This window comes from Rhinolophus sinicus, chromosome 16 (assembly GCF_057876585.1).
Source record: "Rhinolophus sinicus isolate RSI-liver-muscle chromosome 16, RSI-T2T, whole genome shotgun sequence".
NCBI lineage: Eukaryota > Metazoa > Chordata > Mammalia > Chiroptera > Rhinolophidae > Rhinolophus > Rhinolophus sinicus.
In genome coordinates this window covers 87,590,716-87,606,977 of record NC_142516.1, presented here as the reverse complement: position 1 = coordinate 87,606,977, position 16,262 = coordinate 87,590,716, and the positions used below count along the sequence as shown (strand labels likewise).

The window sequence follows — 16,262 nt, the reverse complement described above, 5'->3', positions numbered from 1 at the left end:
GGGAAATGTCAAAAACATTTTTATAGGATCTCTCTTTTAATCTTTGTTTAAAGGGCCAGGGATGTGTGGAAGGGCTTCTAGATTATGTTTAATTTTGTCCCTTTCTGAATAGGTTGATGAAGGAGCCCAAGCCTCTTGTGTTGGACAGATGTTCGGCGATCTGGTCATACTGTTTTGTAGTAGATGTAAATACAGCATCAGAATTCCTGGGCGGAGTTTTGGGTTGACATTTAAATTTTTAAATAGCATTCAACTTGAATGCTATGAAAGTTGGATGATGCTGTGTTCTGACACACGTTTTGTCTTTTGGCTTTGGCTATTGGAATGCAAGTTGCAACACTGCATTGCCGGACCCAGAATAACCAAGACTGAGTCAGAGGCACGGAGGGTGCACCCCAGAGCTGCTGAAGGTGCTTGATGAGTTAAATCCCCCCTTCCTGTGCCAAGTGGTGAAAATACTTCTATGTGTCCTGCGATTTGGTGACATGGATGAGAAATGCTCTTTGCTGTTGGGAACTTCAGACTGCTGCTGACACAAGCAATGACCACATGAAAAGTTTTTCAGTTGTTGACAGTATAAACAGACAAATACGGGAGAAATAGAAATTTTACCCTTAAAAGAGTTGAGAGTATATATATTTTTTTCATTTGGAGGTAATGAATCAAGCATGTCAGGGGGTTCAGTTTGTACAGAACTTATACCTTATAGTTATTTGTGTGTGTGTGTGTCGGAGGGGGAAGCGTTTATGGCAATTATTCTATGTCTTCATTCTATAGTTTTACTCTCTCACAAAAGCTTATTTAAAAAGGTAAAACCCTGTGATACTATATATCCCATGAATGCCAAAGTGACTGAGATGAAGTGATAGGATTTGTGATGTGTTAGGTTGGTACATATTGAGAGTCATTTAATCAACTAGGATACACAGATATGCCTACTAGACAGTCAAGTTAATATCAGCAAAAAAGCTAATTATCTGCTGTTAAAGTTACCTCATGCCTGTTGTAGGTGATGGATTTGTATATTTCTAAAAGGCTGAAAAAAATAAAAATAAAAATCATCACAGGTTACTTGGCTGTCATGCTGTCTGTTCCCTGGAGGGTAGAGGACATTTCTTCTATAAATATATTTCTTTTTAATTTTTCAATTACAGTTGACATTAAATATTATTCTATATTAGTTTCAGCTGTACAGCATAGTGGTTAGGCATTTATATAATTTAAGAAGTGATCTCCCCCAATTAGTCTAGTACCCACCTGGCACCATACATAGTTATTACCATATTATTGACTATATTACCTATTGTGTACTTTACATCCCCATGACTATTTTGTGACTACCAATTTGTACTTACTAATCCCTTCAACTTTTTTACCCAACCCCCAACCTCCCTCCTATCTAGCAACCATCAGTTTGTTCTCTACATCTATGAATCTATTTCTGTTTTCTTTGTTCTATTTTTGTTTTATTCTGTTCTCTAAATTCCACATATAAGTGGATCACATGGTATATGTCTTTCTCTGTCTGACTTATTTCACTCAGCATAGTACCCTCTAGACCTACCCATGTTGTCACAAATGGTAAGAGCCGTTCTTTTTTATGGCTGAGTTGTATTCCATTTATACATGTACCACCTTTTCTTAATCCAATTGTCTATTAATGGGCTCTTAGGCTGCTTCCATGTCTTGGCCATTGTGAATAGCCCTGCAGTAAACTTAGGGGTACATATATCTTTTCAAGTTAGCGTTTTGGATTTCTTCGGATCAATACCCAGAAGTGGAATTGCTGGGTCATAGGTAGCTTTATTTTTAATTTCAAGTTTTCTTCTGTATTTCTGCCCAATTTCCTTGCACACTGTCAGAGCCATAATGCAGACAATAATGTTATTTGGATGGACACATTTGAATTCATTTTCTTAGTTGTATCATTTTCTCCTGTTCAGGTAAAATCCTCCAAGTGTTGTCATGATGCTCAAGGACAGCTGTCCAGCGTCATGTTCCCCCCTTCAAACCAATTTCTCTGTAATGCTTTCCAGTGAAGTTTCTCTTACCTGTGGTGTTTACTATGCTGAAGACAATGGAGAAAGGGCCCCTGTGACTACCATCCATGTATGCCTACTTTTGTATTTGTATTTCTCATCTCTAAATTTGGTTTGTCTTCAAAATTGAGATTGCAGTAGCTCTGACATGCTTGAACCAGAGCAAAGACATTGCTCATGCCTGGTAATTAATTAATTGTCCCCGAAGGCCAGTTGCACTTAATGGGCTATGCTGTCCTGTCCATCTCTGTAAACTAGTTCCAAAGCAAATTAGGAATCAGAGCTAAGGCCAGAAATAGATGGAATTACTCGCGCACTCATTATTTCAGCCCTGTACCCTCCTGCTCACCCTCAGCACCTTCTGTCCCTCTGCCATGATTGCTGCTGAGGCGCTGGGCAAGTGAGGAGGGAGGAGGCCATCTAGACCTCACTTCCTGTGTGTGCTCTTTGCAACGCCTATGGCTATGACATTGTGGGTATTACTGATGTGCTAAGTGAGACAGTGCCTGCTTCAATTCTTCCCTAACCCCAGGCAGGTCATACTGACTGGATGTTCCAAATCTCACCTACCTACACTCCAGTTGATTAGGATATTTTTTCAGCCTGCTGAATCCTACAAAAATTCACACTATTCGGTAAGATCACCCAATTCTTTTGAGTATGCACTAATTAGTAAACTGAAAAGAATATTCCTTAGGATTCAAAACAAATACCTTTATACCAGCCAGATATCTGAAATGACACATTCTCTTAAAATGTCAAAGATTGTGGGATGTTTTAAAACTAGTATAAAAAGGTCTACCTTTTAAGTCCATGGCTTGCAGTGTTGCGTAACCTCACAAATGTGAAAATGCACAACATTGGACCATCAAAGCCAGTGCCACCCATTTGTCCTGACAGAGTAGGCGGCCAGCACACAAGTCCACTTCTCTCTGATGCCTATATTGAGTGATGGATATCTCACTAGAACCATAGCAGAGTAGCCACCACTCAGCCAGAGGCAAGAGCTTAGTATATGAAGAATCAGATTGGGCAAACCCTAACTCCAAAACAGCCATTCAAATGCCAACAAATGCTGACAACTGAGACTCAGGCTTGTGAGGGAGAATTTAGCACCAAGGGACATAAGAGTCCTTTAATGCTGGAGGTGTATTTGCTGTTTATGATCCAGAGAACTCACTTGTTTCTTTACAAGGTGGTACTGCTCATCTGCATCAAAGGATGACTCGTTGAAAACAAAAACAAGACGGTTTGAATTGCAAGCGACCCTTCCTACCACATACTTTACTGAGGTATGTAGATTAATTTTGTTTGCTTTGACTAGGGACTGTCACACCCCTCTGTCTAATTCCTTTTTCATTCTTTCAACCTAGTATTCACATCTCTAGGACAATCTGAACATGATACAGATGACTTAACTCTTGGCATTGGGCTATAATTCTAATTACTATGCACACACACATGCCTACCTCTTTTTCTTTCTTACTCTATAATTCTCTCGCACACAAATCATGCATATGTCAAAAAGATTGGAAGGAAATTGGCCAAAATAATTAAGAATAGTATGTTGCATTATAGTAATTTTTATTTTTTGTGTTTTCCTTTTTTTTAAAAAAGAAAATCTGTAATAAACATATGAGCTGTGATCAAAAGAGACAGTGAATGTTTAAATTCACAAAAATTTACAAAAATTATTACAGTAAAAGACACATTGCCATTATCCCTCTCAAAGTACTCTCCCTCACTTCGAACACACTTATCCCATCGTTCTTGCCGCTTTCTGAAGCAGTTCTGGAAGTCCTCTTTCATGAGTGTCTTTACTTCATCCTCCATCATGATAGCACTCCATGTCACACATTGCTTTCTGTCAAATAAAAACATTACAGTGTGTCCTCATCTACCTTAGTCACCAGATCTGGCACTGTGCTACTTCCAGCTCTTCCCCCAAATCAAAATGACCATGAAAGATAAACATTTTTGAATTGATTCAGGACATCAAGGCAGCCACAATAGCACAACTAAAGATACTCCTGAAAGAGAACTTTCAGAACTGCTTCAGAAAGTGGCAAGAACGGTGGGATAAGTGTGTTCGAAGTGAAAGGGAGTATTTTGAGGGAGATTAATGGCAATGTGTCTTTTACTGTAATATTTTTTAATTTAAACATTCACCGTATTTTTTGATCATGCCTCATAAATCAATTTATTATCAGAAAGCATTTTTGAAATGGTTCTGGGGAAGCAGAAATCCATAAATTGTAAGACTATATATATAAAGTAAAAAAGGCAAGATTTAAAGAAATATTATGTAAAAAAGATATCTGAATGATCAATAAGCACACAATATTGTGCTCGGTATCACAACATCAGGAAAATGCAAATTAAATCACAATGAGATACCACTTCCCACACAAGAAGTGGTCAAAATGAAAAGATCGAAGTTGACAAAAATATGAATCAACCAGAACTTGACACATTGCTTGTGGGACTGTGAAATGGTACAAGCTGTTTGGAAAATATCTATCTATCTATCATCTATCCATCTATCTACCTATATATCATCTATTTACGTCTATCTATCTACTACCATCAATCTATATCTATCTATTATCTGTCTATCTATCTACACATATCGATCTATCTTATCTATCATCTCTCTAGCTAGCTAATCTGTCTACTTACCAATCTACTTATCATCACTCTACATCTATCTGTCTACCTAGGTATCTATTATTTATCTATCTACTTATCTATAATAATGTACTCTATTTATCTATATTTATGTATGTACACCAGTTCTGACAAATAAGAATTAATGAGCAAGCATGGACTTAGAGAGATTTTTCCTACTGCTGACCTGTACTGCATAATACCACATGGCAAGCGTTTGGTAGGAGGCAGACCTCAGTATAATCACGCTCTGGCTACTTATTAGCTGTTTCCCTCAGTAAGTTACATGAACTTGCTCAATCATGGTGTTCTCACTCGTAAGTGGTGGTGTTAGTGCTCCCCTGCCAGGGCTGTCATAAGGAAGCAAGAATGTGCATGTCGGAACAGTGCTGGCTGCCACTGAGGTGGGGAAGAGCCACACCATACTTGTACTTCCTCTGCCGGGATATTCTGATCCTCCCTCTTTCTTAATTTCCTAGTGATTTTTTACTCATTAAATTGTGACTCAAATGTCCTTCCTTCTACTCTGCCTTCTGCCTGTTCCCAGGTTGAGTCAAGCTCAGTTTTCTCTTGCACACAAGTCTTGCACACTTTTCAGAACACAGATCACACCGTGTCATGATTGTCTGTTTTACCCACATTCCCATCAGGTGTGAGCTTCTGCACTTCAAGGATTGTGACATCTCTGCCCCAGGGCCTTGCTCATTTTTGTAGAAGTGCAACCCATATTCGTAAAATTGAGTTAGATTCAGAGCTCTTACACGTGCTTCCTTGTATCAGCTGAGCCACTTGTGGCTCTCTGAGGTTGTCTTATGTTACCTAAGCTGTTTAATAGTCTAAGTTTTAGTCCTTCAGCAATTACAATCTATCCCACATATGGGAATAAGGGCCCTGATTAACAGATGCCATTGTCGCCTCCAAGCATTTCTGTTGTGATAAAATGTTATATGATAGTACATTAATCAATCATACTACAATTTTTTTCCTCAGTGAGAAATATACAAATTCATAATATATATTGTAAGAATTCAGGTAACTTCTGATACTTTCAATATTTATATTTGTAAAACTCTAAGTTATTATAAGAGGTAATATTTCCTTCAAGAGTTATTTTAAAAGGTGAGTTCAATATTGACAGCACTATACTCAATAGGGCAGAATCCCAAACCTGTGAGAGAAATTTTTCCACAGAGTTGAATCAGTTAGGGATTTTCGTTAGTTCTCAATTGGCTAGATAATTGTCATAAGCACACTACTGCTTCCTGATAATGGTGTTTGTCCTCTTGATTCTTTCTTATGGCCATGAAGTCTCAGAGAGTCCCTACAAAACCATTTCCTTGTGTTCCATTGTTTCCTATGCAGCACCTGGGTACTGCTGCCTGTGCTGAGCATGTGTCTCACAAGAGGGAGAAAAGCCCCTGCCTTTCATCAGAGGGTGCAGGTGGGGGTAGGTGGATGTCCCCGTGTGACATCCCGTTTCATTGTGTCATCGCCATGGTCCATCATGGGTGGATAGGAGGTTTACTGTGTCTTCCTTTAAGGAATTGAGAGTACAAGTTGTATACAACACTATGCTTTCTAATATTCTTCAAAAAAAGGGGAGAAAGACACTGGCTTACATATTGTGGATGAAGAAACTAAGACAGTGAAAGAAGGAACTAGTGGATACCAAATTCTGAGCATCATACAGAATTTGTGGAAAATGGGGCAATCCACCATATTGTCCAAAACACTGTGAAGTCGCATTAAAATTTTAGAAACCTATATTTTTAAGTAAACTTCATAAGCACCTTACTTGAAATGTTTATCATGAAAGTAAATATATGAATTTAAAAATGTCTATTACTAATCTGCATGGACAAGTCTATTGTATCTCTCTAGAGCCATACCCAGAGCAGACTGGGGATGATGTAACTGACACGAAACTCTTCACTAATGTGTTGGAAACCCCTAGGTCCCTCCATAGTTTAATCAAGACCTATTTCAAAGATGGCCTCATAGAATTCTGACCCTCAGCCTTTTCTTTGCTGAAGCAGAACTTCGCTCCCTCTGGGGATGGCATCAACGAAGTCATGTGGCGCCACCATCCCTGCACTGCTTTGGAAAGTCCTTACCCACGAGCATCAGATGATCAGCGTTTTCTTGTTTTATTGCTCACTGCTCAGACTGGGTTATGTGAAGACTGGCGTGTCAGGTCCCTGGGAAAGGGGAGCTGAGAGGCTTTGTAAACAGTGACTATGACGTTGTAATGTGAGAATTTAACAGAAGAGGATGAAAAGTTAGCTGTGACTTAGTAGACACAGTGGGCCCAGGAGATAGCCAGAGCTTGTGTCGGAGGTCCTGACATGAGGACGTCCTCTTTTCAGGTGCTTGCTCCAGGTCATCCCTTGGTTTCCAGAAGAGAAGAGATATTATCGCTCTGAACAGATGGAAAGCACACGACTACAATTAGAGAAGGGTGATTGCTTTTAATAAAAGGGTACATCAAGGTAATGTAGCTTTTAATATGAGGTTTACATTTCCTGATTCATTTCATTAGCCCCCCCACTGATTCAAACTTACCACAAAGGCACACTGTCCAAAGCAAGGAAGCCACTTCTCCACAGTAGGAGGCATGGTGTTCGCCATCCAGCCTGGGGATTATGTGTTATCTGCCTCAGTTACTGCCGCCATTCCAGCTAGAGGCCAAGAGGGTTTTTACTCTTCGTTTGGAATGGGGACAGGGCTTTGTCCCCCTGCTATGAGGCAGCTACCTTCCAGTTTAGGGCACCTACCCAGTGCGCTTTACCTTACACATAACAGCTGGTCTGAAGCACTCCCCCTTTGGTGGGCATCTTATGGTGTTGTGTAGTTCAGGATGCTGGAGGATGATTCAAGAGGTGGTGGCAACTCCCCTCCCCCTCAACAAGTCCTCATTAATCACTTCTAGAGTATTGGTAGGGCAGCCCCACAAGGCAGTTACACATCTGGACACTTGCGTTTTAGGGGACATTGTGCTCTTTTGTTTTCTCTGAGGGAACGAGGGAGGAGCAGTACTTGTGACAGTGAGGCTGGGCTGGTGGTGGCAGTGCCATGACCATAACATCAGGAATCTGCAGGCGGTGTGCAGCTACAGGGCCTCTGTGTGAAATGCTTTGCAAAGCACAGAAGTCTGCTCTGCTCATGTCACCTTCCCCTGTCCGTCACCTCATTTTCTGTCTCAGCAACATTCCTGTTAACCAAACAGCTACAGAAGACTCTAGAAGACTCCAGAAGATCTGGGAGAAGAGAAAACAAGAAGATTGAGTCTGACTTCTTTCCACGTTAACTAGTTGTCATGCTGAACACTTTGGAACAGCGTGAAAGGATGGGCTCTGGGACAGGCTGACTGCTCTGTGGGAGGAATGGCATGGACCCTGCTGTTCATAAGCCTGAGTGGCTGGGGAAGGAAGTTCAACACTGAAGGAACTCTGAGATGTCTGTTCCCCAAGGTGGAATAATCTCGAGTGCTCCAATCAGACAGGTTTTCTGGAAGAAAAGGGCTTCAGAGGGGGTGGCTTAACACTTGGAGGTTTGGGTCAGGCTTACGCCAAAGCTGAACCCAGGTGAACAGATCCCAAAAGTTCTGGCCAAATGGACATTTCCAGAACAGATGGATCAGTAAAGGGCAAATGAGTTGAATTTTCTGGAGGGAGCAGAGGACACAAAGACCAAGGCCCAGGACCCAAAAGGTGATGACAGTCCAGGTGCAGATCAATGGTGTAAGGGAAGCCAAATCTGACGTGCCGAGGCCGAGGGCTGTCAAATGACTGGAAGCCACTTGATTTGATAGTGGATTTGAAATGGTGCAGCTTTTAAATAAAAGAACACGTCATCCTCCAAAGTCACTTACTTTTCCTTTTGGGAGCACATTCAGAGTTTGATGAAACACTGTGGCAGCCGCTCTAGTGTTGGCCAAGGTGTGATTAAATGGCTTCTTCAGGTGGGTTTTGTCTCTATGAGCATCCAACTCATCTTAGCTGAGTTTCATGAATGCTCACTGTGCTGGGGTCTCCTCCTCTCACTCTCAGCAGAGCCCACTCTGCCTGTTCTGGTCACAGAGTGACTCCCATCCATCAGGGGACGGTGGCTGTCTGCTTTAAGGGACCCTGACAATAGAGTTTGGAACTAGAGCAGCTCAGCATTTGGTATCTGTGGTTCAGGGACTTTTTGGCAGATGTTTTGGGATCTTTCCACCTGGGTTCACACTCTAAAGCCTTTCCTTGAACACAGCTGTAAAATTCCACCTTCAGTTTTGCTGCCAGCTCAGAGACACTCAGCGTTTCCATTAGAAGTGGCCAGGTGAGTGCGTTTCAGCTACAAGCGCTCCATTTCCTCTGTCCTCAGCTCCTGCTGGAGTCAGAGTTCATGGAGTCTCACCTGTGGGCCACTGTGAGTTGCCATATCTGAGCAGGTGGGGTGGGTCTCTCTCAGAACTGGAGTGGCTTGATGCCCTATGGCTGAAACAATTCACATATAATAATTTAAAATTCCTGCTTGGTGTGAGGCCTCGTATAGAATGCAAAGACATTCAAACATGGCACTGCCCTACATTGCTGATGACCCTTGTGGAAGGCACTCCACTTACACTGAGAAAGATGACCATCTCGAGTGGTTATACTGAATGCCAAGTGAAGGGGAGCCACAGAAAGCTTCCTTGTTTTGTTGGAGGGGACGGTCGCGGTGGCTGGGATGTTTACAGAAAGAGGGAGGACGTGTAAAATGGGTAGCACAGTGATGTCTGAACAAATGGGGAGGGAGCGGAAGACAGTGCCCTCAGGGTCGGGCAGGAGCATTGTTGGAGATGGGGTCAGAAGCCCCTGTGGCTCAGTCTCTCCCCTAAGACATGAAGGCAAGTAGGAAGGGAGTGGCTCTCAGAGCCCTGGGACTCCACAGCACCTTCAGAATGGGGGGGGCGGGGGCTACACAGGGGCGCAGTCTCAGGTCCAGCATTGGTCCTTGGGGCCATTCAGCCGAGAGAGCCCCTGAAAGTCCTCCAGCAGGTGAGGGACTGGAACACAGTGTCACACAGGACAGCTTGGAGTCAGGATGCCAGGTGGGTTCTGCTCAGAGACCTATTAGAAGGCCCGGGGGCCATAACTCCAGTACCAGCCACAGGGTTACAGCCTGACTGGTCTCCACAGACCTGTTTCCTTCACCCCTCCTCACAGATATTTGGGATTTTTTTGTTTGCTTGTTTGTTTTTTGGTCTGGGCTGAGCCCCTTCCCCAGGGGCTGCCCAGCAGGACCCCCAGGAGCTAAATGTACTCTCTCCAGGACTGGCATCCAGGGGAAGCCAGCACACCCTGGAAGGTAGAGATTCTGGGGATTAAAAAACAATTTTCCTTTTGAATCCACTATAGATAAGAAAATAAAATGGGATTTTAAAAATTCTACGAAGGTGAATAATGTGATAGAAATTTGACTACTAGCTTTAATTATGAAATGAAAGTCAGGCTTACTAATTATAAACTAGTCCATCCTTCACTGAATGTGAAGCAGTTTATTTTCTTATATGTATTTTTTTGCAAATTGATCAGATTTATTGTCATGTGCACTCATTTTTTAATTTTCATTTTTAAATGAAACATTATTTAGCTTTGCTTGAATTGTATTTATTTTTATAATTACCCTCCATTTATGGGAGCTGATCCTGTTTTCCGTTTTTCATAATGGTAGGAAATTGCCTTTTGAAGTACATTGAATTACTCGTAAACTAAACATTAGTCGAGTTAGGGAAAATTATTGAATACTAGAGCCTGGCAAGTAGCATATGGGTGTGCCAAAATTGTGACATGCTTAAATGACTGGTTTATGAAATATTGCTCACGAAGAACTAGCAGATGCTCTTCTCACTGTCTGCTATGGAAGATGGTGAAACTGACTGGGTCCTGTCCTTCCACCAGTAAGACTAGGTACGTATACTGAAAACGCAAGAAACCAGTAGTAAGGATCTGCTGACTCTCCTTGCTTTTATGGGTCTCACCACTCGTACCTGCTGTAAGCAACAAGGGGAGAGGGATGACATCTCATTGACGTTGATGTCTGTGGTCTATAGCACAAAGCCTGCACATACTGAGCACTTAGTGTGCTTTTGCTAAATGAATGAACCAGCAGCTTTGCATTGCATTGAGAATATCTCTAGAAGGATTAAATTTTTGTTTGCTTATTCTAGATATATTGGGACATAATTACATAGATGTGGCCAAGGTATCTAACTCTTCAGATATTTCAAAAGACTGAGACAACCTCTGCGCATTCAGCAAGGGTGGGCTTTGAATTCCCAGCTTCTAACATGCTGGAGTGTGTGTGAGGAACTGTGAATAAGGGCAAATTGAGCTATTGGCCAGTTCTTACATATCTAACATTTTCTTTCTTCTTGCAGAAGAAAAAGATTCTTGGAAAAGAGACATAGCTGGTTCTTAGTTACTACTGGAAAAATATCACACCAAGCCCTGGCCGAGAGCCACTATTTCCAGTGGAAATACTGACTTGTAGCACCAAGGCCTATTGTAAAATCTAGTGAAATGTGCATGAAAACCTTGTATCTGGTTTGAGATTTATCTCTGGTACCAAGTCCGTCTGTCTGTGTGTTTTACTCTGGATGGCTGTTCATCCAGGGGTGAGGGGCTACCTTGAAGGGAAAAGGATTTATTGGAAGCAAAGTTACAGAATGAAATTTTCTTTTGTTATCGCAATGGCTTATTTAAAAATCTTGCCTGAGCAAAGGATAAGGTAAGTTTGAACTTTATTGTAATGACTTTCAGGCAGTCGCTTTTTGGACGACATTGCCTTGCCTTTCTCACAATGAGATTCATTAAATTAGGCTTTGGTATAATACAAGTGACATATGGAGGATGCTCTAAGAAGCAACTTTGCAGAACCTATGTATTTGCTATTGTGATACTGTTAAGGACATGGTTTACTATTTCTCTGTGTTGCTTTGTGAAGCCCACAGTTAAAGTGAATGCTGGGAGAAACTTTATTCTCTTTGAGGAATCGGTTTGGTTTTTCTCTCCTGAAAAATTGCTTGGCGATTATGTTCTCTGTGTTCACTCACAGCTCCACTGCTATCAATATAGGGGCTGAAGGCTGTGTCAGGCAGGAGATCCTGCTCGCTGTGCCATTTGTTGTGCGGAGAGCCCTGCGGGGTCTGGTCCCACTCCCCATACAAGAACGCAGGATATGGTGAGGCCAAAAAGGAACACCCACGGAGCCATAGGTAGGGGAGTCATACCACTACGGTCTCACTGGAGGCTGGGTTCACTGGACGTGTGACCTGCTGTCCGTTTTCTCTGCAACCGACCGACGACTCTCCTCCGCTCTCCTCAGCTCTCCTCAGCTCTCCTTCGTAGCCGCAGCAGTTATATTAGTGGCCAATGGCTCAATGGCCACAGCTGACGGCCAATCAGCCACAGCTGACGGCCATCTACTACCTGAGCCAGCACCCCTCCACGTGAGGCCGAGAGCCTGTAAACTACTTTCTGGGGCTCTGTCCCCACACTCCACCCCTTGCCAACCCAGCCGCCGTCTTCTTGCTAGCCCCCATTCTTCTCTCTCCTTCTGCTAGTGTAGCCACAGCAGTTATATTAGTGGCCAATGGCTCACTGGTTACAGCTGACCGCCAACTAACCACAGCTGATGGCCATCCCATCACAGTTGCATAGAAGCAATTTCCTTTTCCTCTGGTACTGACACTATCCTGAGTTCTCCTGGTCCTGATTTCTTATTTTAATTGCTAGTATTTCTAGTTAGCTGCTACATATCTTTTGTGGGATGAAGAGAGACATCTGCTGTGCTTGAGTGTGGCACTCAATTCAAGAACATTTTTTTATTCTGGTAATGAACGTTGGAATCAGTTATGAAATGGATGTATTTCCCTGATTTAAATAATGGCATAGTATGCGTATTAATGACTGACTTGGTTGTGAGGCTGATAAGAGTCTGGAATACCCAGTCTAAATGTCAAGAAAACTGCTGTGAAGTACCTACCTGCCTCATCTAGAAAGCAAGCTTGGTGTGGGAGATGGTTCTAGCATTGGGTGGAAAGGTAGAGTTAGGAAATACTTTGGGACTTAGCATGCAAGCAAACATTTCCAGTGTCTGGGCTGAACAGGCACTTCCGGCCCGTTGTTCACGAGCAGGCATTTCTGGCCCCTGGAGCTGAGCAGGCACTTCCGGTGGTCGGAATACTACCTGCAGGCTGGAGCAGCTTCCAGCAGGAAGGCCAGGTGTGTGTGGTGGCGCTGATGTTCCTGCTGCCTTTGTTGGAAGCCGAAAGGCTCCAGGCCTTGTGGCTGTGACTGCTCTGCGGTGATCCTGCAGGAAGGCCAAAGCCCAGTAGAGCTCCTACAGCCCTAGCGAGGTGGAGGGGATGTAACAATGGCGCCACTGGTCCCTCCGGCTGGAGAGTTCCCGAGCTCCCTGTCTTCCCAGTTTCTCTATTCAGTCTCTGTGAGGACAGAGCCCCAGAAAGCAGTTTCCAGGCTCTCGGCCTCACATAGAAAGGTGCTGGCTCAGGTAGTAAATGGCCATCAACTGTGATTGCATGGCCATCAGCTGTGGCTAGTTGGCCGTCAGCTGTAACCATTGGCCACTAATATAACTGCTGTGGCTATGCTAGCAGAAAAAAATGGGGGCTAGCAAGAAGATGGTGGCTGGGCTAGCAAGAGCGCATTGCAGAGAGGCAGATGCCGCCAGAGAGAATATAGTGATATGACTCCCCTACTTATGGCTCTGTGGGTGTTCCTTTTTGGCCTCACCATATCCTGCGTTCTTATGAGGAGAGCGGGAGCAGAGACCCCGCCAGACGCCCCGCACGACAAATGGCATAGTCGGCAGGATATGGTGCCGGCCAAGGCTCTCCGAAAGGCAGTAGAGCAGTTTGTGTGTATGAACACTCAGTCTCAGGAAGACCAGGAGGAGCAACTGCCGGAGAGCTGGACCCCCGTGGAGGGGTGGGAGGACATGGACGGTTCTCCCACCAGCACAGGAAAAGCCATGCAGCTGCTGGAGAAATGGAGCCCTGTGGAGAGGTGGAAAGATGTAGATGGTTCCCCAACCAGCATAGGCTGGAGAAAGCAAAGGTCGTTGTGGCCCTGTGGGCCGGGAAGTTCCTACTCAGGAAGCCCGGATGCGGGACTTGTCCCAGGAGGAAACACTTGCTGAGTCCTCCATGGGAGATGTGGGTGAGGTCAAAGTCATCCCTCACCCCCAGGACAGCCCTGGCGAATGACTATGGACTATGGGGAATTGCCTTCCATTCCTAATTTAATGGACAGCTTGACTGTTTGTTTGGGAACATACCACCATGTAGTGGAACTGGGGGATATTTGCTTTTGTGTCTTGACTGGCCGCCATTGAGAATATGTAAGCACCTTGACTGTGAGTCACTGTTGTTCCAGCAGGGTACCTTGAGAGGCCCAGAGAGAGTGGCGGTGCCCTGAGAGCCCTGGCTGAGTCCAGGAAGTCTGGCTGAGCCCTGAGATGCCCTGGTTGTGCCCAGGAAGTCGGGCTGTTCCCAGAGAGAGTGGCAGTGCCCTGAGAAACCCTGGCTGTGTCCGGGGAAACTAGTGGTACCCTAAGAGGTCCAGGAAGTCTGGCCGTGCCCAGAAGTACTGGTGGTGCCCTGAGAAACCCTGGCTGTGCCCAGAGAGCCTAGCTGTGTCCAGGATATTGCATTCACCTCCAGGCTCCTCACACATGGCCCCTCGTGGAAGACGCTTGTTGCGTAGATTGTGAGGTGAGAGCCTGTAGGGGTGGAGTGTGGGGACAGAGCCAGGAGTGCTGTTTCCAGGCTCTCAGCGTCACATAGACAGGTGCTGGCTCAGGTAGTAAATGGCCATCAACTGTGATTGTATGGCCGTCAGCTATGGCTAGTTGGCCATCAGCTGTAACCAGTGAGCCATTGGCCACTAATATAACTGCTGTGGCTACGCTGGCAGAAAATGGGGGCTAGCAAGAAGATGGTGGCTGAGCGAGCAGGAGCGGATTGCAGAGAGGCGGATGCTGCCAGAGAGAATATAGTGGTATGACTCCCCTACTTATGACTCCGTGGGTGTTCCTTTTTGGCCTCACCATGTCCTGCGTTCTTATGAGGAGAGCGGGAGCAGAGACCCCGCCAGACGCCCCGCACGACAGTCTTTCGTTTTTTGTTGTCAGAGCAGTTCATCCAGGGCTTGGTAGTCTCGGCAGGAGAACTCGCTACCCGCATACGTGTGTATTTGAGCTTGCTCGCCGGAGGGGACGAGGTCAGGGTTCTCCTATGCTGCCACCATCTTGACCTCCAATACCAAGTTATTCCATTTTTAATTATTTGAGGAACCTCCACACTGTTTTCCAGAGGGGCTGCACTATTTTAATTCCCACCAGCAGTGGACAAGGATTCAAAATTCTCTACATCCTTGCCAATACTTGTTATTTCCCAGTTTTTAAATAATAGCAATCTTAATGGATATGAAGTTGTATCCCATTGAAGTTTTGATTTGTCTTTTCTTAATGTCTAGTGATGCTGAGCATGTTTTCATTTGCTTTTGGCCATTTGTATATCTTTGGGGAAATGTCTACTCACATTCTTTATCCATTTTTGTATTGGTTTGTTTGGGTTTTTTGTTGCTGAGTTGTATGAGTTCTTCATATATTCTGGATATTAATCCCTTATCAGATATATGATTTGCAATTATCAATTATTTTCTCCCTTTCTTAGGTTGTCTTTTCATTTTTTTGAGAGTGTTTTTGGTGCATAAAAGTTTTTAGTTTTAATGAAATATAAATTATCTATTTTGTGCTTTGGTGTCATATTCAAGAAATCATTGAGAAATTCCATGTTATTAAACTTTTTTCCCCTATGTTTTATTCTGGGAGTTTTATAATTTTGGTTTTTACATTTAAGTCTTTGAGATTCATTTTGAGTGAATTTTTGTATATGGTATAAGGTAACAACTTAAAAAGATGTTCTCTGATATTTTGCCTCATGGAGAGCCACTCTGTGAGGTAGTGCTCAGTCCTTCTGGATATTTTTTACAGCTGAAAACAAGGGAGAACAGGAAGGTGAGTGGCTTGCCAAAATTTAAGCAAGAGTGGCTAGAGAAATTAGAATCCAGACCTTAGAATTCCATGTCACAATTTTCTCTTTTTGGGGTGTGGGCTAGTCTAGGGTTCCAAGATATAAGCATATTTTCAAGAATAGTAAATTGCTCTATGAATAACTGTGTCAGCACTTTGCATTAGGCATACTAAATAACTCTCTTCAGATTATGTTAGATCTGCTAATTCACATGCATTAGCTCAATTTTTCTATAATATTGTGCTTACTTCGCATGGTGATGTTCATGATGACTTTTATGCAAGTATCTTCCCCCTTCAACAAGTTGTTAAAAGCAGTTCACCAGAACAGACTTTCTATTCATCTTATAATTGAAAGCTGCTTAAATCTGTCTGCTTGATAGCTCAAGGATATTTCAAGGCACGTCAAACTCAGTGTTTCAAAATAAAACCCCAAGCTCATCTCCCAGGCTCAGTCCTCTCCCTTTAATAAAT

General features: G+C 43.5%; 1 long non-coding RNA gene across 7 annotated transcripts in view; it reads left to right on the top strand.

Annotated features, from left to right (window-relative positions):
• LOC109438844 (uncharacterized) overlaps positions 1–16,262 on the top strand; it is a 136,199-nt gene that overhangs the window by 9,712 nt on the left and 110,225 nt on the right. For 3 of the 7 annotated variants that reach the window (XR_012495642.2, XR_016019196.1, XR_012495635.2), the window contains one exon: positions 3,235–3,331. This is a non-coding gene — a long non-coding RNA (uncharacterized LOC109438844). Of the gene's footprint in view, positions 1–112; positions 1,072–3,234; positions 3,332–7,072; positions 7,745–16,262 lie in introns of those variants that run through there. The other 4 variants (XR_012495641.1, XR_012495636.1, XR_012495637.2 and 1 more) reach the window with 3 other exon arrangements.